The sequence below is a fragment of the Pseudophryne corroboree genome, chromosome 6 (assembly GCF_028390025.1).
Source record: "Pseudophryne corroboree isolate aPseCor3 chromosome 6, aPseCor3.hap2, whole genome shotgun sequence".
NCBI classification, from domain to species: Eukaryota; Metazoa; Chordata; class Amphibia; order Anura; family Myobatrachidae; genus Pseudophryne; species Pseudophryne corroboree.
In genome coordinates, this window is record NC_086449.1 from 185,501,344 (window position 1) to 185,526,204 (window position 24,861).

Below are 24,861 nucleotides of genomic sequence, written 5' to 3' on the forward strand. Positions count from 1 at the left end.
AGATCCAGCAACGTTCCTCCCGACTTTGACGTCAGACATCTGCCCTCCATTTGACTGGACACGCCTGCGTTCGGATGACCACTCCTCGAAAATGGCATCCAACGGTGAGTATCTGCCATGGAACACCTCTCCTCTGTCAATCATCTTGCGATCAGCGCTGCGCAATTCAAACACCGCGCATGCGCAGTTCCGACCCGTACGCACCGTAGCGAAGAACCGCTGCGTGCAAACGGGTCGGAATGACCCCCTTTATCCTTTCTGGGTGCCTCTTCACATGCGATTTTTAGAAGTAGCAGGTATGAGAAAATTGCTATTTCAGCCTCAATTGCGATTCATAGTGAATCAGGCCCTCAGTTGTGAAACAAAACAAGTATAAAAAGTAAAAAGTTAAACAGTTAAAAAATAAATATTTTTTTTTATAAAAAGCATTATTTTACATTTTTATACAACCTGTGTGCACTGTACCCCTGCGTGTTTATTATTCATGTATATATAAAAGGAAGCCCTTTAAATTGTTGAAGTTTGAGTTGAGCTGCAAAGTGAAAATAAACATATTATTCTATTGTTTGTACTGTCCTGACACAGTGTACTCCAACTAATAATAATAATAATCCAAAGAATGGTGGAGGGATATTTTAATGACAATGTACAAACAGGCATGTCACTGAGTCCCTTTGACTAATGAAATGGAAAAAAGGCAATATGTAGTCCCCTGTACAAAGTGGCTTTGCATTACTTAAGCTGCCCAGCCTCCAGTGTACACTGAGAAAGAGTTTTCTGCACAGCCGGAAACCTTGTCAGTGATTAATGTATGAGTCTACATACTTGTGGAAAGGTAAGGTTTATCAAAATGAGCTGCAAACTCCATGAGGAAGACCTTTACTGGCAATTACATCAATATGCTGAGACTTCTGTAATGGTAGATTCCAGCGAGGATGAATTGATATTGACACTGATGAGGGTGAGGATGAGGACAGAGGCAGACTTGTAGGAGACAATGAAGTCAGCTTCCACCGGGTTCCTACTCTGTAGGGGGAACCTCTCGTCACTGTATCCACCATGTTCCAGGTATGCTGACCTCTGTTTAGGTATTTGTTGCTAAAGCGATGACACTATTCAACTGTTTTAATCAGTTCATTGATAGCCGCTGCTATCTCTTCAGTGCTGACTACTCCTCTAGTCCATGTACCTTAGAAGTCACACCCTCTTTATTATAGACATACATTTTCTAAGTGTCATGCCAGGATCAGAACCCACAAATTATTACACTGCAAGCAGACACCTTACTTATGGAGCTATTTGCTCCTGCATTGGAAGCACTAGAATAGCCTTGTCCAGAGCACACTGATATCACTAGCTTTACTTCTTAAGCAGCAGCAGAACCAGCATCAAGAATGCAAGCAGGACAGTATGCAGGTGCAGGCAGAGACACATGAATATCATGTTTCATGAGCTACCGACAGAGCTTTCTGACTAGAGGAGAGATAGGAGGGTGGAGAGAGCTGCAAGTGACACAGGGCTCCCAGCTTCTCCCCGCCTGGGTGTCTGAGTCCTGAGTAAACTATTATGCAACTAAACCATTTTGGTCTAGAGATAGAGACACACACAGAGAGTCCTCCTGGGTCCTGTCCCAGTGTGTAAGTAGTACAGAGACTGCTGCTATTCTTGCATGTGTCAAAATAAATTATTTTATTTTTCTATGTGTATTTTAAGGTTAAGTTGTCTTTGTTCCACTGCAAGAAAAGTTTATAAAATAGTTGTCTTTCGTTTAGATGGAGCTATAAACAGTGCCCAGGCATGATCAAACTATTAGGTAAAACTTATATACCCCATTGGTTTAAATTTAATATACACAATCTATTCCTCCCACCATGACCCATTCCAGGAGGGACAAAATGCTCTCTACCTGGACTTCCCTCTTAATTTATGATTGCAATCACCTGTGTTGAAACACCTTTCTTATCAATTAAATAGTTCAACACAGGTGACGCCAAACATATATTAAGTGGGAAGTCCAGGTAGAGAGCATTTTGTCCCTCCTGGAATGGGACATGTTGGGAGGTGTGCACAATTTAATATACATCCCCCACCATCCATCGGGCCCCCCCTGTCTTAAGTGCCCCAGGCACCCCCAAGGCTTAATCCGGCCCTGCTCTGTCCACCCCCTCCCCTGTATTTCTTCAGTCCCGGCACCCTACCTCTACCACCAGCTCCAACCGTTGTCACCCTATCTTATCTCTGCCCTTTTAACATCCTAATCTCCAGAGGAGGCAGCAGCAGCCGCTCATCTCCTTTCTCCCGTGGTCTGGCTGTGCCTGCTCTCTCAGCACCTTCCCTCCTACTCCAGTCAGTGTCTCTTGCTTTCACACTCCACAATCTCTGCTCCTTACAGGAGCCACTTCTCTGGAACTACAAGTGCCAGCATGGCCTGGATAGGCATGCTGGCACAACACCACACATAGCTATATATTCAGCCGAAAATAAACCTAGTATGAACCTATATATTAAGACCAAAATGAACCTAGGACTGGAAGTGGGAGGATGAATGAGTAAAGAGGGGAGGAGTCAGGGTTAATTCTTCACCTGCCCTCCTAAAAGAAAAGTCTAGATCCGCTCCTGCCTAGTTGCAATGGGTTTGAACTGACAATTATAAGTAGCTTCATGTATAGCTTCATGTAGTTAGAATCTGCAGGCTTGCTGTGCAGGAGCAAATAGCTCTATCAGTAAGGGCCTGTCTTCAGTGTGACAGGTCATGGGTTTAAATCCCGGGTATGACTGCTAAGAAATGTGTGATTTAAAATAAATTATAATGTAATGAATGTGGTACAATATAATGAAGATCGGTGTCCAGAAACATTTTTTGGAGAGTTCTGAACATATAGATGTGGTTGCTTGTAAAATATATGTATAATGTATGGGCCATCACTGTATAAATATAAATATATATATATATATATATATATATATATATATAAAAGACTGTTGAGACACTGAAGTCCATGGATTCATACATGTTCTTCTCAAATATGGTGCCTTTCAATTATTTTGGGGGGAACAAGCAGTCCCCTTGCCCTTCCTGTTCCAGCGCCCATGACTCCAAGGATACTAAAAGAGCTTAAAGGGGTGCTGGCAACAGAATTATTCAACTAGTCACTAATTACAGGAGTTATTCCAGAGGACTGGAAAAGAGTGGATGTAGTCCCAATGCACAAAAGAGGAAGCAAGGAAGGGGCAAGCAACTACCGATCAGTGAACCTTGCATCAGTAGTGGGGAAATTGATGAAAATGCTCTTAAAAGAAAGAGTTGTAGAATATATTATTAACCCAGCAATTTACAAGATCCCAAACAGCATGGATTTACTGGGGGAAGATCATGTCAAACAATTCTTATTGACTTTATTGAGTGGGTTACTAAAGTTATACATCAAGGGCGCATTGGCATAAATGTAGCTTATTTAGACTTTAGTAAGGTTTTTGGCACTGTCCCACATTGCAGACTATTAAATAAAATTGAAACTTGGGATTGTTTTCTAAGATTGTTGAATGGATAAGATCTTTGTTGCTTGATAGAGAACAGAGTTGTAGTAAATTAAGTGCATTCACTGGGGCGTGGCTTCGGCGGACATGGAGTAGCACACAGGCTGTGTGTCTCTCCAGCTACTTTATCCTGAATTCCCATCCTGTGTCCCCCCCTGGGCCTGCAGACCGCCCCAATACCTGGGAGGCAGTGTGGAGGTGCCCCTGTACCGCTGTGGGACCCGTCTGCTCTTTATCCGCTGCGGCAGGCCGATTCTGGTGTGCGGGGGTCCGGGGCCCGCTGGATCACGTGGGACGCCGCCATCCTGATTGCCCGCGGTGAGAGCCTGCACTCGGATCCTGCCTTAAGCGCTGCCTGCACCCGTTTCCGCGGCTGCCGCTGCCGTGGGAGACTGTGGCGCTTCTCCTCCCTTGCTCCCGCCTGTGCCTGAGAGCGTCTCCCGGCCGCGGCGCTGTCACGTGACCCGCCGCCGCTCTCCTCGCTCGCTCCGGCGGCCCCAGCCTGTACTCTCCGGCTCCTGCACTGTCCTCGTTTACTCTGCTGCTGGGGATGAGGTGCGCGGCACGGCTGCCCAATATAAGTGCCTGTGCCCTCCCCACATTATAAGTGCTGCCCTGCCCAGTTCAGCTCTACACAGGGGAAGGGGAGCCGTGCTGTATTAACCCCTGGAGTATCTCACAGGGCATATCTGTCCAAATCAATGCTGCTGGTGTCCCTTATGCTGTTGTGAATTCTCATTCCGGGCTGGCAGAGGCTGATTCCTCTGATACACTATATGTTCCCGTGGTCGTTCACTGGACAGTTTTGATATACTATATTTACCCGCAGCCTGCGACTGGACAATTCTGATATACTACACTATATTATACATTGGCTGCCCCTGGACAGTTTGCTATATTCTTTACTATACTTCCTCGCACCCTGCTGTCTGCTCGGCTATAATGGTCAATCCGCGTCAGTCTGCCGCGGCTGCGGCGAAGTTAGAAAAATTTGCCAGAAATCCTCCGGCGCAGTCCCAGCAGGGGGGGGAGGTACGGTCGACTTCGGCACCGCCTTCTCCGTCAGCTAGCTCCTCATCTGTGGAGGCCACCGATGCTGCTTTACAAAAGGTGCTGGATGCGGTCACGGCCAGTGAAGCCCGCTTGGCCGACAGGATCGGTCAGGTCCAGGCGGACTTATCTATTATACACCAAGACCTTCAGCGGGTGCAAGAGAGGGTCGGTGAAGTTGAAACGCGCATCTCCACGCTGGAAGACACGGTTACGCCTCTCAGTAGACGCACTTCTGCTCTGGAGTCTCAGATGACGGAGGTACATAAAAAGATGACGGATATGGAGGGGAGATTGCGACGAAACAATGTCCGTTTCGTCGGACTTCCGGAGAAGGAGGAGGGTGCCTCCCCTGAAAAATTTCTTGAACGTTGGCTACTGGATACGTTTGGAGCGGAGGAGTTCACCTCACACTTTGCAGTGGAGCGTGCCCATAGGGTCCCAATGCGTCCTCTTCCTCCAGGGACACCTCCCCGTACGTTTATTGCCAAGCTCCTTCATTACCGGGATAGAGATGTGATTCTGAGACTGGCCCGCACTAAGGGCCCCCTTAAGTGGAACGGTTCTACAATTTCAGTTTTTCCGGATTTTGCTATCGACGTCCAGAAGGATAGAGCTCAGTTCGTCCCTGTGAAACGCAGGCTGCGTGAACTGAATATCCCTTATGCCATGCTCTTTCCGTCTAAACTGCGGGTGGTCTCGGATGGAGAAACAAAATTCTTCATGACCCCTCGTGAAGCATCAGTGTGGCTGGACAGACGCTTTCCGGCACGGCGCGTGTTAGCCGCTGATTGAACTTATGCATTTGATTTCTCTACTTGCAAGTATACTGTTTCTCTTATGCCTGCTATGTTATTTTTGTATTGTCTCGGGAGGGATGTATAGCTATTTGTGGATATATTCTTCACGATTCCCCGCGAGATGTTAGTTTGGCTGGATGGACGCTTTCCGGCTCGGGGGGGCATTAGCCGCTGATTGAACTCCTGTATGTGATTTTTCTACTAGTCACTATGCTATTATTTTGTGTTGTGCTGCTATGTTGCGCACATAGGGGCTCTCTGTGGCTCTTATGGACCTTCACTGGGAATGGGTAGGTCTGCGGAGACGGGAGACTGTTAGATGCTACTTCTTTACGGTTCTTAGGTTTTATAATCTTTGTGTTTGTTTGGTCATAAAGTCTTTAAGGGGTAAAGGGATATACAGTTGGGGTGGGTGTAGTGGTCTAGGGGGGGATTCGATTTGAGTTTAGCTGGGAGATTCTCCTGTCTTAAGGTCATTAAATTCTTGGCCCCCTTATTGGATTTAGAATTTGGCCTTGTTTGGTATTGGCGGAGTATGTTAAGGCGTTCTCTGCCTTAGCTCTTATTGTTAGTATTTAGGGTATTTTGTTGTTAGGGATCCAGGTATGCTGCTAATTTTAGGTGGTATACGGGGTGGGGGTTCTGTTAGACTGTTATTATTGATTTGTTTTTACTTTTCGCTGTGCAATGTGCTTGTTTCCGCTGCGTCTATGTCGCAGCTAACTGCGAGCGTATCTTTCTTGGTAGTCACTGGGGGCGGCCGGCCGCGGGTGCTCTGTGATATTACAACAATGCCCTGCTATGGCGTTGGTTAAGTTTCTGTCGTGGAATGTGCGGGGGATCAATGACAAAATTAAGCGCTCCCTGGTGCTTCGACAGATTAAGCTTTACGCCTCGGATATAATTTGCCTGATGGAAACCCACTTACTTGGTACTAAGATTATGTCCCTTAAAAAACTTTGGGTGGGCTGGGCTTACCATTCCATGCATACTGCAGCATCCCGGGGAGTGTCGATCCTAATTAGGAAGTCTGTTCCCTTTGCGCTTGATTCTGTACAAACGGATCAATGGGGTAGATATGTGTTTCTCAAGTGCAGAATTAACTCCGTCCCCCTATTATTGCTGGCTGTGTATGTGCCCCCTCCATACTCGCATGACGTCCTTAAAAAGGCGTCTGCCTTTATGGCTGCGTCCCCTGGGGTAGCTGTTATCTGTATGGGTGACTTCAACAACGTTTTAAACCACGAGTTGGATAGGCTGTCTACGGCATCCTCCAACCCACAGCCCAAGCGTTCCCCATTTGCAGACACTGTTTCGGAGCTGACTTTGGTTGACCCCTGGAGATGGAAGTATCCCGACTTGAGGCAGTATTCATGTTTTTCACACTCTCACTCTTCCTTCTCTAGGATAGATTTGGCTCTTTTGTCCCAGGAGCTTTTGCCCAAAGTTCGAACTGTCAGATATGAGACTAGGGGTATCTCGGATCACTCCCCCATATTGTTACATATTGACTTAAACTGTCAGCGAGGCCAAGTAGTGTGGAAATTCAATCCCTTTTGGCTGACGCATATGGGTGAGGGATCCGACTTGGAAGCTAGCTGGTTAGAATTCTTTGTTATGCATGAAGACACCTCGGATGTGTCTTTACTGTGGGACACTTTCAAGGCCTTTGTAAGAGGAACATTGATTAAACGGGTGGGAAGTCTTAAATCCTCCTTTAGAAAATGTGAATCTGAATTGGAGGCCCGGGTAGTTGCTTCAGAGCTGATGTATGTGCGCGATGGCCTAGGCGCTTCTAAGTTGGTGTGGCTCCATGCGCTGGGTGAATGGAAGGAATACCTGTGGGGGAAAACCCAGCACAGACTTCTCTTCTCCTCGCATGTCCAATATGCTACCGGGGATAGACCAGGTTCTTATTTGGCCAATCGTGCAAGGGGTGACCGCTCCTCTCATACTGTAGTGGAGGTTTTGGACTCGGCTGGGTCTGTACTGGACCGCACCCCCCAAATCGTGGCGGAATTTGTCTCATACTATCAGGCGCTCTATAGTTCTAAATTGTCCTGTTCCCCACTAGAACTGCGTGACTACTTGGATGGAATCCACTTGCCCCGTGTCTCCAGTGAAGCCAGGGCTCTTCTCGATGCTCCTTTGTCGTTGGAGGAGATTGAGATTGCGATCTCTGCCTCCCCCGATGGTAAGGCCTCTGGCCTTGATTGCATTCCGTCAGAACTGTATAGGAAGCATATAAACATTTTTGCCCCTCAGTTGCTTAAGTTATTCAATGAAATCTTTGTCCAAGGCGCGCTTCCCCCGTCTATGGCAGAGGCGTTGCCAGATAAGGACCCCAGGAGGGTTGAATCATACCGTCCTATTTCCCTGCTGCCCACGGACATTAAAATCCTAGCCAAGGTTCTGGCTTCCAGACTTAACCGGGTTATCTCCCAAATTATTCACCCTGACCAAACAGGCTTCATGCCTGGCAAGTCCACTGCTGTAAATTTGAGGCGCCTGTTCACTCATTTTCAGGTTTCTCGGGGGGGGGAGGACTGCTCTGCCGTTATAGCCTCTTTAGATGCCGCAAAGGCTTTTGATTCGGTGGAGTGGGCCTTCCTCTGGGAGGCTATGGGTAGGTTTGGCGTGGGCCCCAACTTTATTGGCTATGTTAAATTATTGTATTCTCTGCCCATGGCCAGAGTCTCGGTGAACGGGTTTGTTTCAGACTCCTTTCCCCTGTCCAGGGGAACGAGACAAGGCTGCCCTTTGTCTCCGACTCTGTTTGCCATTGCTATTGAGCCATTGGCGTGTTTGATTAGAGCAAATCCAGATATTGTGGGTATTAGGGTTGGCGCAAGAAAGGACAGGATAGCGTTATACGCTGATGACCTCTTGCTCTTTGTGGACGACTACTTCTCCTCCTTACCTAAACTCCTTGACTTGATAACCAACTACGGACGCTTCTCCGGACTCAAAATTAACTGGGACAAATCCACCATTACTCCACTTAGAGGCCCGGTTCCGGTGGCCCCAGTAAATCATACCCCCCTTAAATGGGTGGACTCTTTCAAGTACCTGGGTATATGGGTATCGAATGACCCTTGTACCTATGTTTCCCTTAATATCATGCCGCAGATGGTGTATCTCCGCTCGAAGGTCAAAGTTTGGGGGACTCTGCCCCTGACTGTTACTGGTAGGGTCAATTTGGTAAAAATGGTATACTTGCCTAAACTCCTTTATGTCCTCCAGCAATCCCCTATATATATTAACTTGAAGACATTTAAACAGATTGACAGTTTGCTCTCTTCTTTAATTTGGGCCAGTCGGAGAGCGCGGTTGAGACTTGACGTTCTGTCCAGACCGAGAGTGCTGGGAGGCTTAGCTCTCCCTATGTTTCGATTTTATTACTATTCTGCGCAGTTGGCACAAATATGGGAGTGGGTAAATGCCCCAGATGCTCACACCATACACTCCCAGATGCTTTTACAGGCCTACCCTGACGGCTCTCCATTACAGATGCTTCTCTGTGGGAACCCTAACTTGTCCAAGATCCCTATAATAAAACAGGCCGTCCTCATATGGAAACAGGTACATGTTATCCTATTGGGCCAAGGTATTGACCCAGATACTCCTCTGGACAATGCCTTTGGCTTCCCAGAATTGGCTTCGCTGCAGACTGGGGCGGTGTGGGGGAGGTGGGGGGTGACATCCCTGGGACACTTGTATAACGATGGTATACTGAAATCCTTCCTGCAACTTCAACAGGATTACAGTGTACCCTCGTCTCATTTCTACCGATACCTGCAACTGAGACATGCGCTTAATGCACAATTTCCCGATACTCCCCCGACGATAGCTGACTCCCCGGTGAAGTCTCTCCTGCAGTCCCTGGGAAATGGACATCTGGTGTCCAACATCTATTCAACCATGCTTCGATCTCACTACTCTGACCCGTTATCCCTTCTCAGGAATAAGTGGGAATCTGACTTGGGTGCCATCTCTGATGAGATTTGGGAGGGTGCTTTGTGTTCTCCACGATTATTCACTACCACCACCAGATATCAACAAATCCAACTGTTTCTAATACACAGAGTTTATATGACCCCAGTGCGCTTGCGACGTATAGGGGGTACCCACAGAGGTGTAGCTATGTTTTTTGGAGCCCAGGGCAAGATCAATAATGGCGCCCCCCCCCCACACACACACACACACACACACACACACACACACACACACACACAAACAAAAATACAAAAGGAAAGTATGTGCAGACGCCACCGGTGTCACTGTATATAAAGATGTCAGGGTGTGTATGTATAGATGTAGGTGCAATGGTTGAGGTTGAATTTTTGAAGGTGGAATGAGAGTGTAGATAGCAATAATGCGCGCGTGCTCCGAAAAAGGGGCGTGGTCACTCAAAAGGGGCGTGTCCTTCAGTGTAGTAGGACCCCTTATACTATCTAGTACTGGTGCCCCTTTCACATTATAGCACACGGTATGAGCCGAAATTCACATTACCCCACACGGTATGAGCCGAAATTCACATTATAGCACACAGTATGAGCCGAAATTCACATTACCCCACACGGTATGAGCAGAAATTCACATTACAGCACACGGTATGAGCCGAAATTCACATTACAGCACACGGTATGAGCCGAAATTCACATTACAGCACACGGTATGAGCCGAAATTCACATTAAAGCACACGGTATGAGCCGAAATTCACATTACAGCACACGGTATGAGCCGAAATTCACATTACAGCACACGGTATGAGCCGAAATTCACATTACCCCACACGGTATGAGCCGAAATTCACATTACCCCACACGGTATGAGCCGAAATTCACATTACCCCACATGGTATGAGCCGAAATTCACATTACCCCACACGGTATGAGCCGTAATTCACATTATAGCACACGGTATGAGCCAAAATTCACGTTACAGCACATGGTATGAGCCAAATTTCCCATTATAGAGTGAAGGGATCCTACCCCCTTAATTAACTAATCCTGCGGGGCACTGTGGTGAGGGGAGCCTACCCCCTTAATAGACTAATTGCAGAGTTTAGCAGCGGAAGGGCTGCAGCGGTTTCTAACACCAAGCTGCGGCGCTTCTGCCACCTCCGACACTCCACATCTTCGGCGCCACCCGGGATGCAGAGCACCGCACCGGGGATGCACCCTTCTCAGTGTGGTCTGCTGCGCTCCGAAGGGGTTCTTCTCTCCTGCTGCAGGATCCCGATGTGCGCCGTCCTCCCCGCTGTTACCGCCACGGTAAGCATTAGTATCATTTACCGCAGAGGCCATTTACTGAGGCATATGTGTTAAACCTCGGGAACTGAGATGCCCTTCTCACCATACAGCTGTGTGGCCGAGCCGGGCAGGGGACAGCCAGCAGCATGCCGGATATCAGCAGCCGAGGGTGCGGGCTGTACATACTTGAGGCAGCTGGATATTCAACAGTGCTGAAAGCCTCCGGAGCCTGCACCCCCGGAGCTGCAGTAAACCGGCAGAGGACACCCATCCCCCGAACCCTGCGTAGCCCAAAGCCGGAGATCGACAGCATGTTGAACGCGGAAGTAGAAGCCGCTTATTGCCAGTCAACATGCTGCTGATCTCCGGCTTTGGGCTCCGCACGTGCCTTACAGTCCGCACCCTCGGCTGCTGATATCCGGCATGCTGCCCCTGCTGCTGACTTTCCACCTGCCCGGCTCTGCCACCCAGCTGGATGGTGAGTGAGAAGGGCATCTCAGTGCCCGTGGTTTAATACATATCCCTCTTCGGTAAATGGCCATTAGTACATCCCGCCCACACACACAGACTGCCCGACCCACTTACTTACACACACACACGCTGTAGACTACACACACACAGACTGGCCACCCCCAAACCCCACACACACCCACTTAGACTACACACACATTCTCATACTTTCCCCTCCCCCACACAGACTGGACTGCAAAAATTTACACACACTCACACTGTCCCACACACACACACACACACACACACACACACAATTAACACACACTCACACTGTCCACATACACACGCACACTGTCCCACTCTCCAGTGGTGTGCGGTGAGGTTAGTGGCTGGAGAGGCACTACAGCCATAATGTCCGCCGAATCCTGCCGATGACCCCTACCGCCACCGAGCCAATGCCCATTACTGCCTCTGAGCCAATGCCCGCTGCCACCACCAATGGCTTACAAACTTGCCCACCATCAACTGACCCAGCCCTCCGCCACTAATTTGTATCTCAGTCCGATGCCGCCAATGCCCGCTGCCTGCCTGCTCATCATACTTGTGATATATTGTACATTTTTATTGAAAAAAATAATAATTAGTGTTTGGGACTGGGAAGGGAGTGGGAGGAGGACATGAATGCTATTTTGTTGTCCAGGGCTTCCATTACCTTAATGGAGAAGGGTCTGAATGGGTTAAAAACATTTTTTTAAAAATGCGTGAGATCCCCTCTCCTAAGTATAACCAGCCTCGGGCTCTTTGAGCCGATCCTGGTTGTTTAAATACTGGGAAAAAATTGGACAGGGGTTCCCCGTATTTAGACAACCAGCATCGGGCTCTTAGTCCGGTCCTGGTTCCAAAAATACGGGGGACAAAAGATGTAGGGGTCCCCCCGTATTTTTAAAACCAGCACCGGGCTCCACTAGCCAGGGACATAATGCCACAGCCGGGGGACACATTTATGTAGGTCCCTGCAGCCGTGGCATTACCCCCCCAACTAGTCACCACTGGCCGGGGTTCCCTGGAGGAGTGGGGACCCCTTAAATCAAGGGGTCACCCCCCCCTCCAGGCACCCAAGGGCCAGGGGTGAAGCCCGAGGCTGTCCCCCCCATCCGTGGGCTGTGGATGGGAGGCTGATAGCCATGTAAGTAAAAAAAGAATATTGTTTTTTGTTGTGGAACTGCAAGGCCCAGAAAGCCTCCCCCGCTTGCTGGTACTTGGAGAACCTCAAGTACCAACATGCAGGGAAATAACGGGCCCGCCGGTACCTGTAGTTCTACAATAGAAAAAATACCCAAATAAAAACACAACTCACACACCGTGACAGTAAAAATGTATTAAAACACACTGACACACTCACACATACTTACCTATATCCCACACCGGTCACGTCCACTTGTCCAGTAGAATCCAATAGGGGTAGCTGTAAAAATGAGAGACAAATTACTTACCTACATCCCACGCCGGTCACGTCCACTTGTCCAGTAGAATCCAATAGGGGAATCTGTAAAAATGAGAGACAGATTACTTACCTAAATCCCACGCCGGTCACGTCCACTTGTCCAGTAGAATCCAATAGGGGTACCTGTAAAAATGAGAGACAGATTACTTACCTACATCCCACGCTGGTCACGTCCACTTGTCCAGTAGAATCCAATAGGGGTACCTTTAAAAATGAGAGACAGATTACTTACCTACATCCCACGCCGGTCACGTCCACTTGTCCAGCAGAATCCAATAGGGGTACCTTTAAAAATGAGAGACAGATTACTTACCTACATCCCACGCCGGTCACGTCCACTTGTCCAGTAGAATCCAATAGGGGTACCTGTAAAAATGAGAGACAGATTACTTACCTACATCCCACGCCGGTCACGTCCACTTGTCCAGTAGAATCCAGTAGGGGAATCTGTAAAAATGAGAGACAGATTACTTACCTACATCCCACGCCGATCACGTCCACTTGTCCAGTAGAATCCAATAGGGGTACATGTAAAAATGAAAATGATACTTACAAACTTAAATCCACAGGAGGAGAGAAAGAGAGAGAGAGAGAGAGGGGGGGGAGGGGGGGAGAGAGAGAGAGACTAACCTGCTGCTGCTGCAGCTGGGGAGACCGGCACACACTGCAGGGCCACGACGGGAGGACGGAGCCGGCGGAGGAGGGGGAGAGCCGCACACCGCCGCTCCTGTCAGCGGCAGCGGAGGAGGACGAGGCGCACACTGCAGACGCCAATCACCGCCGGGACAATTAACACACACGCACACTGTCCCACACACACACACAATTAACACACACGCACACTGTCCCACACACACACACACACACACACACACACACAATTAACACACACGCACACTGTCCCACACACACACACACAATTAACACACACGCACGCACACTGTCCCACACACACACACACACACACACACACACAATTAATACACACGCACGCACACTGTCCCACACACACAAATAACACACACACACACTGTCCCACACACACACAATTAACACACACTCACACTGTCACACACACACACACACACACACACACACACACACAATTAACACACTCACACAATTAACACACATTCACACTGTCACACACACACACACACACAATTAACACACTCACACTGTCCCACACACACACAATTAACACACTCACACAATTAGCACACACTCACACTGTCCCACACACACACACACAACTAACACACTCACACAATTAACACACATTCACACTGTCCCACACACACACACAATTAACACACTCACACTGTCCCACACACACACAATTAACACACTCACACAATTAACACACACTCACACTGTCCCACACACACACACAATTAACACACACACACTGTCCCGCACCCCCCTCTCCCGACAGAAAAAAAATATAAACATAATTGTAAAGCCCGCTCACCTATTAAGGCCGCGCACGCGCGTACCTCCGAGGTCACGGTCGCGCGCACGCTCGTACCTCCGAGGTCGCGGTCGCGCGCACGCGCGATCGCGTACTGTACAATGTGCAGGGAGGAGGCTCCTGGCTGCCGCTGCCTGTCCAGTGTGACAGGCACAGCAGCCGGGGAGACAGGGAGAGCGCCGCAGGTAGCGCCGGCGGAATCCCTGTCGCATGTGGTGAGCGGGCCGTGCCGGTGGTGCTCCCTCTGTTGGGGCTTCCACGGCGCCCAGGGCACGTGCCCTGCTCGCCCCGTGCTAGATACGCCTCTGGGTACCCACTCCTCCAGATGTCCTAAGTGCGATAGTCTGGATGCGGACTTTTGGCACATTATCTGGCTATGCCCCAAGGTAGCCGTGTTCTGGTCGGGTGTTATTGACGCCCTGGTGTCAACGGGTATTCCCTCGTCTGTATGCTCCCCGACGACATGTGTATTATCTGCTGTGGAGGAGGATGCCCTGGACCTCCCTGCCAGAAGATATGTAATTAATCTATGTGGCCTGGCCAAGGTGTGTATCGCCCGGCTTTGGCTAGCCAAAGATGCGCCCACAATGCGATCCTGGGTCTCACTTGTAAATGATACGGCCTCTCATGAGAAATATGTATACTTAGCTAGAAAAGCGGGGAAAAAATATCAGGACCTGTGGGGTAGATGGCTTGAGTCTCCGCGCTTTATGACCCAAAGTGTCTGAGTACCCACTACTGAGGGCTCCGTGCCTGGGCGGTCGGGAGATGAGACACGTACCGGGGGGTTAGTGTGGGAGTGTGTTCCTAGACCTGAATGGGGTGGGCTGCCTCTCTTTATTTGTGGGGTCTCCTGGCACCCGCGGTCGGTCGGCCATACTTTGCCAATATTGCTGTTGTATGATTTGCTCAATATTTATGGTGTGTTGCCATAGACGACTCTATACAAGGGCCCTCATTCCGAGTTGTTCGCTCGGAGTTTTTCATCGCATCGCAGTGAGAATTCTCTTAGTGCGCATGCGCAATGTTCGCACTGCGACTGCGCCAAGTAACTTTACTATGAAGAAAGTAAGTTTACTCACGGCATTTTCATCGCTCCGACGTTCGCATTGTGATTGACAGGAAATGGGTGTTACTGGGCGGATGCACGGCGTTTTAGGGGCGTGTGGATGGAAACGCTACCGTTTCCGGAAAAAACGCAGGAGTGGCCGGAGAAACGGTGGGAGTGCCTGGGCGAACGCTGGGTGTGTTTATGACGTCAGCCAGGAACGAAAAGCACTGAACTGATCGCACAGGCAGAGTAAGTCTGAAGCTACTCAGAAACTGCTAACTCGTTTGTAATCGCAATATTGCGCGTACGTCGGTCGCAATTTTAAGAAGCTAAGATTCACTCCCAGTAGGCGGCGGCTTAGCGTGTGTAACTCTGCTACATTCGCCTTGCGAGCGAACAACTCGGAATGAGGGCCAATATACATTGTTCTATATGGTTCATGCTAATATGTGATACTAGTTCTAATTCATACTATCTGTAACGGAATTAAGCCTGCACATGCTTTACTGTACTAATTGGTTACTACTAGAATTGGGAATCTGCGTATTCCCTGGGTTAGGGATTTGTTTTGGTTTGCTCTGTTTGTTTTTGTATTTTTGTTTCACTGAAAAACACAAAATCAATAAAAAAAGTATTGAATTAAAAAAAAAAAATTAAGTGCATTCACAGGAGGGAAATATTTCCAGTGGAGTACCTGTGGGATCTGTATTTGGCCTATGCTTTTTAATGTATTTATTAGTGATATTGCAAATGGTAGTAAAGGGAACGTTTGCAGATGACACAAGGAATGCAACAGGATAGACACACCAGGAGGGGTAAAACAAATGATCGATGATCTAGGTGGACTAGAGGAATAGTCAAGAATATGACAACTACAGTCTAATGCCTAAAAATGCAAAATCATGCACTTGGTTATAAAAAAAAAACCAAAGGTTAAATATAGTATTAAGGGCAGCACTATAATGGAAACTAGTGAGAAGGAAAGGGATTCAGGAGTCAATATTTCAGGTGACTAAAAGGCACGTAAGCAATGTAGTTAGCAAAGCAATGAGAAAGGCAAGACAGATGCTTGGATGCAGGCTGTTTTTAGTCAATTTGGTGCCCAGTGCAGAAAATAAAATGTCCTCCAACACCCCCACGCGCTGAAGGCACGTGTGATAAAAGGGTGCGTGGCCTCACTACAAGGGCCGTGGCCTCCCTGTGAGTTTAATTGACAGGATCTTATCAGCAGTGCTGGGCTCACCTCACACTAAGCACCTACAGTATCTCTGGGACATCAGAGTCTTTTTTAAATTCAATACTTTTTTATTGGTTTTCAGATTTTCACTAAACATAAATACGAAAAAACAAAACCAAAAACATACAGCAAACATAAACAAAACAAACTAAAACACAACCCCGATTCAGGGAATACGCAGATTCCCAGTTCAATTAGGGTTTAACTAACACAGTAAAACAAGTGCAGGCCTAAATTCCGAGACATAGATTATAAATTAGAATTAATATTGCACGTTAGCATGGATCTTACAGAGCAATGTGTATTGTACATAGTCGTCTATGGCAACACAACATAATCAAATCACACAGCAGTAACGTTGGCAAAGGAATGGCCGACCGCGGGCGCCAGGGGACCACATATACAAAGAGAGGCAGCTCACCCGATGTAGATCTAGAATCACACACCCAGTCTAACCCCCCGATGCATGTCACAATTTCCACTCAGTCAGGCACGGAGCCCTCAGAAGCGGGTGCTCAGACATTGTGGATTCCAGAGCGCGGAGACTCAAGCCATCTACCCCACAGGTCCTGATATTTTTTCCCCGCTTTTCTAGCTAAGTATACATATTTCTCATGAGAGGCCGTATCATTTACAAGTGAGACCCAAGATCGCATTGTGGGCGCATCTTTGGCCAGCCAGAGCCTGGCGATACACACCTTGGCCAGGCCGCACAGATTGATTATATATCTTTTGGCAGGGGGGTCCAGGGCATCCTCCTCCACAGCAGATAACACACATGTCGTCGGGGAGCATATTGACGAGGGAATACCCGTTGACACCAGGGCGTCAATAACACCCGACCAGAATACGGCTACCTTGGGGCATAGCCAGATAATGTGCCAAAAGTCTGCGTCCAGGCTATCGCACTTAGGACACCAGGAGGAGTGGGTACCCCCCATATGTCGCAAGCGCACTGGTGTCATGTAAACTCTGTGTATGATGAACAGTTGGATTTGTTGATATCTAGTGGTGGTAGTGGATAATCGGGGAGAACATAAAGCACCCTCCCAGATCTCATCAGAGATGGCACCCAAGTCAGATTCCCACTTGTCCCCGAGAAGGGACAACGGGTCAGAATAGTGAGATCGAAGCATGCTTGTATAAATGTTGGACACCAGATGTCCACTTCCCAGGGACTGCAGGAGAGACTTGACCGGGGAGTCAGCAATCATTGGAGGAGTTTCGGGAAATTGTGCGTTAAGTGCATGTCTCAGCTGCAGGTATCGGTAAAAATGAGAAGAAGGTACACTATAGTCCTGTTGAATCAGCAAGAAGGATTTCAGTATACCATCGTTATACAGGTGGCCTAGGGATGTCACCCCCCACCTCCCCCACACCGCCCCAACCCGCAGCAAAGCCAATTCTGGGAAGCCAAAGGCATTGTCCAGAGGAGTATCCGGGTCAATACCTTGGCCTAATAGGATAACATGTACCTGTTTCCACACAAGAACAGCCTGTTTTAGTTTAGGGATCTTGGACAAGTTAGGGTTCCCACAGAGAAGCAACTGTAATGGAGTGCCGTCAGGGTAGACCTGTAAAAGCATTTGGGAGTGTATAGTGAGATCATCTGGGGCATTCACCCACTCCCATATATGTGCCAACTGTGCAGCATAATAGTAAAATCGAAATATAGGGAGAGCTAAGCCTCCCAGTACTTTTGGCCTGGACAGAACGTCAAGTCTCAACCGCGCTCTCCTGCTGGCCCATATTAAAGAAGAGAGCAAACCGTCAATCTGTCTAAATGTCTTCAAGTTAATATATATAGGGGATTGCTGGAGGACATATAGGAGTTTAGGTAAATATACCATTTTGACCAAATTGACCCTACCAGTAACAGTCAGGGGCAGAGTCCCCCAAATCTTGACCTTCGAACGAAGATATACCATCTGCGGCAAGACATTAAGGGAAACGTAGGAACAAGGGTCATTTGATACCCATATACCCAGGTACTTAAAAGAATCTACCCATTTAAGGGGGGTATGAATCACTGGGACCCCCGAGACCGGGCCTCTAAGGGGAGTAATGGTGGATTTATCCCAGTTAATTTTGAGCCCGGAGAAGCGACCGTAGTCAGTTATTAAGTCAAGGAGTTTAGGTAGGGAGGAAACGTAATCATCCACAAAAAGCAATAGGTCATCAGCGTATAGCGCTATCCTGTCCTCTCTTGCGCCCACCCTAATACCCACAATATCTTGAGTTGCTCTAATCAAACATGCCAGTGGCTCAATAGCAATGGCAAACAAAGTCGGGGACAGAGGGCAGCCCTGCCTCGTTCCCCTGGATAGGGGGAAGGAGTCCGAAACAAACCCATTCACTGAGACTCTGGCCCTGGGCAGAAAATACAATAATTTAACATAACTGATAAAGTTGGGGCCCACGCCAAACCTACCCATAGCCTCCCAGAGGAAGGCCCACTCCACCGAGTCAAAGGCCTTTGCGGCATCTAAGGAGGCTATAACGGCAGAGCAGTCCTTCCCCCGAGAAACCTGGAAATGAGTAAACAGGCGCCTCAAATTCACAGCGGTGGATTTGCCAGGCATGAAGCCCGTTTGGTCAGGGTGAATAATTTGGGTGATAACCTGGTTAAGTCTGGAAGACAGGACCTTGGCTAAAATTTTAATATCCGTGGGCAACAGGGAAATAGGACGGTAGGATTCAACCCTCCTGGGGTCCTTATCTGGCTTGGGAATCACTATAATCAAAGCCTCCGACATAGACGGGGGAAGCGCGCCCTGGGCAAAAATTTCATTGAATAACTTAAGCAATTGAGGGGCAAAAATTTTTGTGTGCTTCTTATACAGTTCTGGTGGGATGCCATCAAGGCCAGGGGCCTTACCATCGGGGGAGGCAGAGATCGCAATCTCAATCTCCTCCAACGACAAAGGAGCATCGAGGAGAGCCCTGGCATCACTGGATATACGGGGCAAGTCAACTCCATCCAAGTAGTCACACAGTTCTAGTGAGGAACAGGTCAATTTGGAACTATAGAGTGCCTGATAGAATGAAACAAATTCCGCCACGATCTGAGGGGTACGGTCCAATACAGACCCAGCCGAGTCCAAAATCTCCACCACAGTATAAGAGGAGCGGTCACCCCTTGCAAGATTGGCCAAATAAGAACCTGGTCTATCCCCAGTAGCATATTGGACATGCGAGGAGAAGAGAAGTCTGTGCTGGGTTTTCCCCCACAGGTATTCCCTCCACTCACCCTGTGCATGGAGCCACACCAACCTAGAGGCGTCCAAGCCATCGCGCACGTACGTCGTCTCTGAAGCAGCCACCCGGGCCTCCAATTCATATTCACGTTTTCTAAAGGAGGATTTAAGACTCCCTACCCGTTTAATCAATGTTCCTCTCAGAAAAGCCTTGAAAGTGTCCCACAGCAGAGACACATCCGAGGTTTCGTCATGCATAACAAAGAATTCTAACCAGCTTGCCTCCAAGTCGGATCCCTCACCCATATGCGTCAGCCAAAAGGGATTAAATTTCCACATTGCTTGGCCTCGCTGACAGTTCAAATCAATATGTAACGATATAGGGGAGTGATCCGAAATACCTCTAGTCTCATATCTGACATTTTGAACCTTGGGCAAAAGCTCCCGGGACAAAAGAGCCAAATCTATCTTTGAGAAGGAAGAGTGAGAGCTTGAAAAACAGGAGTACTGCCTCAAATCGGGATACTTCAATCTCCAGGGGTCAACCAGACCCAACTCCGAAACAGTGTCTGCAAATGGGGAACGCTTGGGCTGTGGGTTGGAGGATGCCGTGGACAACCTATCCAACTCGTGGTTCAAAACGTTGTTGAAGTCCCCCATACAGATAACTGCTACCTCAGGGGATACAGCCATAAAGGCAGATGCTTTTTTAAGGACTTCATGCGAGTATGGAGGAGGAACATACATAGCCAGCAATAGTAGGGGGACGGAGTTAATTTTGCACTTGAGAAATACATATCTACCCCACTTATCCGTTTGCACAGAATCAAGCGCAAAGGGAACAGACTTCCTAATGAGGATCGACACTCCCCGGGACGCTGCAGTATGCATGGAGTGGTAAGCCCAGCCCACCCATGGTTTTTTGAGGGACATAATCTTAGTACCCAGTAAGTGGGTTTCCATCAGGCAAATTATATCCGAGGCATAATGCTTGATCTGTCGAAGCACCAGGGAGCGCTTAATTTTGTCATTGATCCCTCGCACGTTCCATGACAGAAACTTAACCAAAGCCATGGCAAAGCATTACTGTAATATTGCCGAGTACCCGCGGCCAGCCACCCCCAGTGAATACCAAAAAAGATATGCCCGCAGTTAGTTGCGACATAGACATAGCGGAAATAAGCACATTGCACAGCAAAAAGTAAAAACTCAGCAATAGTAACAGTCTAAAACAACCCCCACCCCCACCCCGTATACCACCTAAAACTAGCAGCATACCTGGTTCCCTAACAACAAAGTACCCTAAATACTAATCGTAACAGCTAAGGCAGAGAACACCTTAACATACCCCGCCAGTACCAAATAAGGCCAAGTTCCTATAACCGATAGGGGAGCCAAGAATATAATGACCTTGAGACAGGAGAATCTCCCAGCTAAACTCAAATCAAATCCCCCCCTGAACCACTACACCCACCCCAATTAAATAACCGTTTACCCCTTAAAGACTTTATGGCAAAATAAACACAGAGTATGAGGCCTAAGAACAGTGTATAATTAGCGTCTAACAGTCTCCCGTCTCCACAGAGCTACCCATTCCCAGCGAAGGCCTATAAGAGCCACAGAGAACCCCTGCGTGAGCACATAGCAATCAACTATACAATCCTTCCGATTCAGTACAACAATAACATAACAGACATAAAAGAAACCGTATACTTGCAAGTATAGAAATCAAATGTATAAGTTCAATCAGCGGCTAACGCCCGCCGTGCCGGAAAGCGTCTGTCCAACCACACTGATGCTTCATGAGGGGTCATAAAGAATTTTGTTTCTCCATCTGAAACTACCCGCAGTCTAGACGGAAAGAGCATGGCATAGGGGATATTCAGTTCACGCAGCCTGCGTTTCACAGGGACAAACTGAGCTCTTTCCTTTTGGACGTCGACGGCAAAATCCGGAAAAACTGAAACTGGGGAACCGTTCCACTTAAGAGGACCCTTAGTGCGGGCCAGTCTCAGAATCACATCTCTATCCCGATAATGAAGGAGTTTGGCAATAAACGTACGGGGAGGTGCCCCTGGAGGTAATGGACGCATCGGGACCCTATGGGCGCGCTCCACTGCAAAGTGTGAGGTGAACTCCTCCGCTCCGAATGCTTCCAACAGCCAACGTTCAAGAAATTTTTCAGGGGAAGCACCCTCCTCTTTCTCCGGAAGTCCGACGAAACGGACATTATTTCGTCGCAATCTCCCCTCCATATCTGTCATCTTTTTATGTACCTCCGTCATCTGAGACTCCAGAGCAGAGGTGCGTCTATCGAGAGGCGTAACCGTATCTTCCAGCGTGGAGGTGCGCGTTTCCACCTCACCGACCCTCTCTCGCACCCGCTGGAGGTCGTGGTGTATAATGGATAAGTCCGCCTGGACCTGACCAATCCTGTCGGCCAAGCGGGCTTCACTGGCCGTGACCGCATCCAGCACCTTTTGCAAAGCAGTATCGGTGGCCTCCACAGATGAGGAGCTAGCCGACGGAGAAGGCGGTGCCGAGGTCGACCGCATCTCCCCCGCCTGTTGGGACCGTGTTGGAGGGTTTCTGGCAAACTTCTCTAACTTCGCCGCGGCCGCGGCAGACTGATGCGGTTTGACCATTATAGCCGAGCGGATGGCAGATGGCAAGAAAGTATAGTAAATAGTATATCACAAACTGTCCAGGGGCGGGCAAAGAATAATATAGTGCAGTATATCCGAATTGCCCAGTCGCTGCCTGCGGGCAAGTGTAGTATATCAAAACTGTCCAGTGAGCTTATAGTGTCAGAATAATCAGCCTCATGCTAGCCCAAAATGATGAATCACAACAGGATATTCCTCAGCATGAGGGACGCATGCAGCGTGGAGCTAGGCCAGGTATGCTGAGACAGAGCAACAAGTAGGTCCTCCAGGGGTTAATTTTGCACCTCTCCCAGTCCCCATGCAGAGCAGAGCAGGGCAGGGCAGGGCAGCACTTATATTCTTCCCTGTCCCTATGGGGAACCGAGCAGGGCAGGACAGCAGCTATATTGTGGGGAGGGCACAGGCACTTATATTACACAGCTGTGCCGTGTACCTCTTCCCCCAGCAGCAGAGTGCAGGAGGTCAGTGCGGGAGTGTACTGGCCGAGTGAAGCCGCCGGAACGAGCAGGGAGAGCGGCAGCGGGTCACGTGATAGCGCCTCGGCCGGGGACCGCTCGGAGACGCTCACAGACGCTCACAGCACAGACAGGGAGAAGCGGCTGCCACGATCTCCCTGGCAACGGCAGAGGGGAAGCCGCGGACTCCGGCACAGGCAGCGCTCAGGCAGAAACTATGTAAAAGTGCTGAGCGCGGGGATGGCGGCGTCTCACGTGGCCCAGCAGGCCCGGGACCCCCGCACACTGGAGTCTCTCTACTGCAACGGATAAAGTGCAGACTGGTCCCAGAGCAGCACAGGGGCACCTCCACACAGTCCAGCAGGTATTGGGGTGCTTTGCAGGCCCAGGGGGGGACACAGGATAGGAGATCAGGATAATATAGCTGGAGAGACACACAGCCTGTGTGCTACTCCATGTCCACCGAAGCCACGCCCCCCGGACATCAGAGTCTTTACTTACTCAAGCTGCTGTGCTCTGCTCAGTGGGGGACCCACTATGTCAGCTGTACCACTCCCTCTGCATCAGATTCAGCATGTCTTCAGTGTCCTCTCCCAGGTTCGGCCCTTGTCCCTCTCCTGGCGCAAAGACTTCGGCTCTGGCTTTCAGCTAGGATTGTGTGCCTGGGTCTGCCTCTCACTGGAAAGCCACTCTGGATTTTTCTCCACTGTCAATCAAAGGAAGGAATCACAGTCCTCTTAGTCTGCTCTGCTGGCAAGTGTCAAAGTCCCTGATGGCAGTAGCGGGCACCCCATGCCATTGCATAGCTCATCCGCTGCAAGAAACGGCACCTCTAATAAAGGGAAACTGCTGCAGAAAAACAAAAACTTGCCTTTATTTCTAAGTGGTGGTTCTGCAACCGTTGGTAGTCAGGAATCTTCTTCTGCCTCACCTGCAAGATCTTCTCGCTCAGAGTCTAGAGGAGGATTAAAAAAATAAAATTAGAAAATCAGTGCAGAAAAAAACACTAAAGCGAAGAACAAATTGTGTGTGCCGAAAAATTTAACAAATCCCTGAGGAGAGTCTGATAGCTAAATATGCTACAGTAAATTCCCATGATAATTTAAGATTGCATTCATGGCCATAAAACACGGTTGTTTTTTCACATACACCTCAGAGAACACGGGAATTTACCAAGGATTCGTATTCTCATTGACGGCCAAACATCACACAAACACTGACATAAATAGAACTTTAAAAAAAACACCTTTTGGCTGGCGTGTTTGCAGAATCATGCATGGATCAGTGAGATCTGTGCAGGGATAATTTGTGTAAAAGCGTAAAAAGGTGTTAAAATGAAAGAAAAAAACTATATGCCCCCACCTCCCTCCTAAGCATAACCAGCCCCAGGCTCTTTGAGCTAGTCATGGCTCTAAAAATACAGAGGAAAAACATGATGAGGGTCCCCTGTATTTAAGGAACCAGCACTGGGCTCTTGGACCAGTCCTGGTTTCAAAAATACTGATGGAAAAAGGATGTAGGGGTCCCCTGTATTTTCAAATCCAGCACCTGGCTCTATTAGTCAAGGAGCTAATGCCACCGCCGGGGAACATATTTATACTGGTCCCTGTGGTCATAGCATTACCCCACCAACTAGTTAGCCATGACTAGGATTCCCAATAAAGGGGTCCCCCTTCCAGGGAAACACATGGGCCAGGGCTATCCTCACTATCACAGGGTTGTGGTTGTTGAGTTGATAGTCCAATTGAGTATAAAAATAAGAATTATTATTGTCTTTTATAGTGGAACTAGAAATCCCAGCAAGCCTCCTCTGCATGTTGGTTCTTGTAGAACCTCAAGTACCAGCATGTGGGACATTAATGGGCCTGCTGAGACCTGTAGTTCTACTGTAAAATAAATATTACAATAAAGACAAGGCACGCACAACTTGAAAGTACAGCTTTAATAAAACATTTTTACACACTTAGATTCACAAATACATACCTACCAACCCCCATAGCACATCGGTCCCCATGTCCCATAGAAATCCATAGGTTACCTGTAAAAAAAATACCTAATTCCAGTGTAGATCCAGTGCAGTAACCTTATCCAGCGGACATAAGACGATCGATGTGTACACACATGGATTGTCTTATCCAAATGGTGGGCCTCCACGTAACATCTGTCACTTGGGGACTCGAAAGC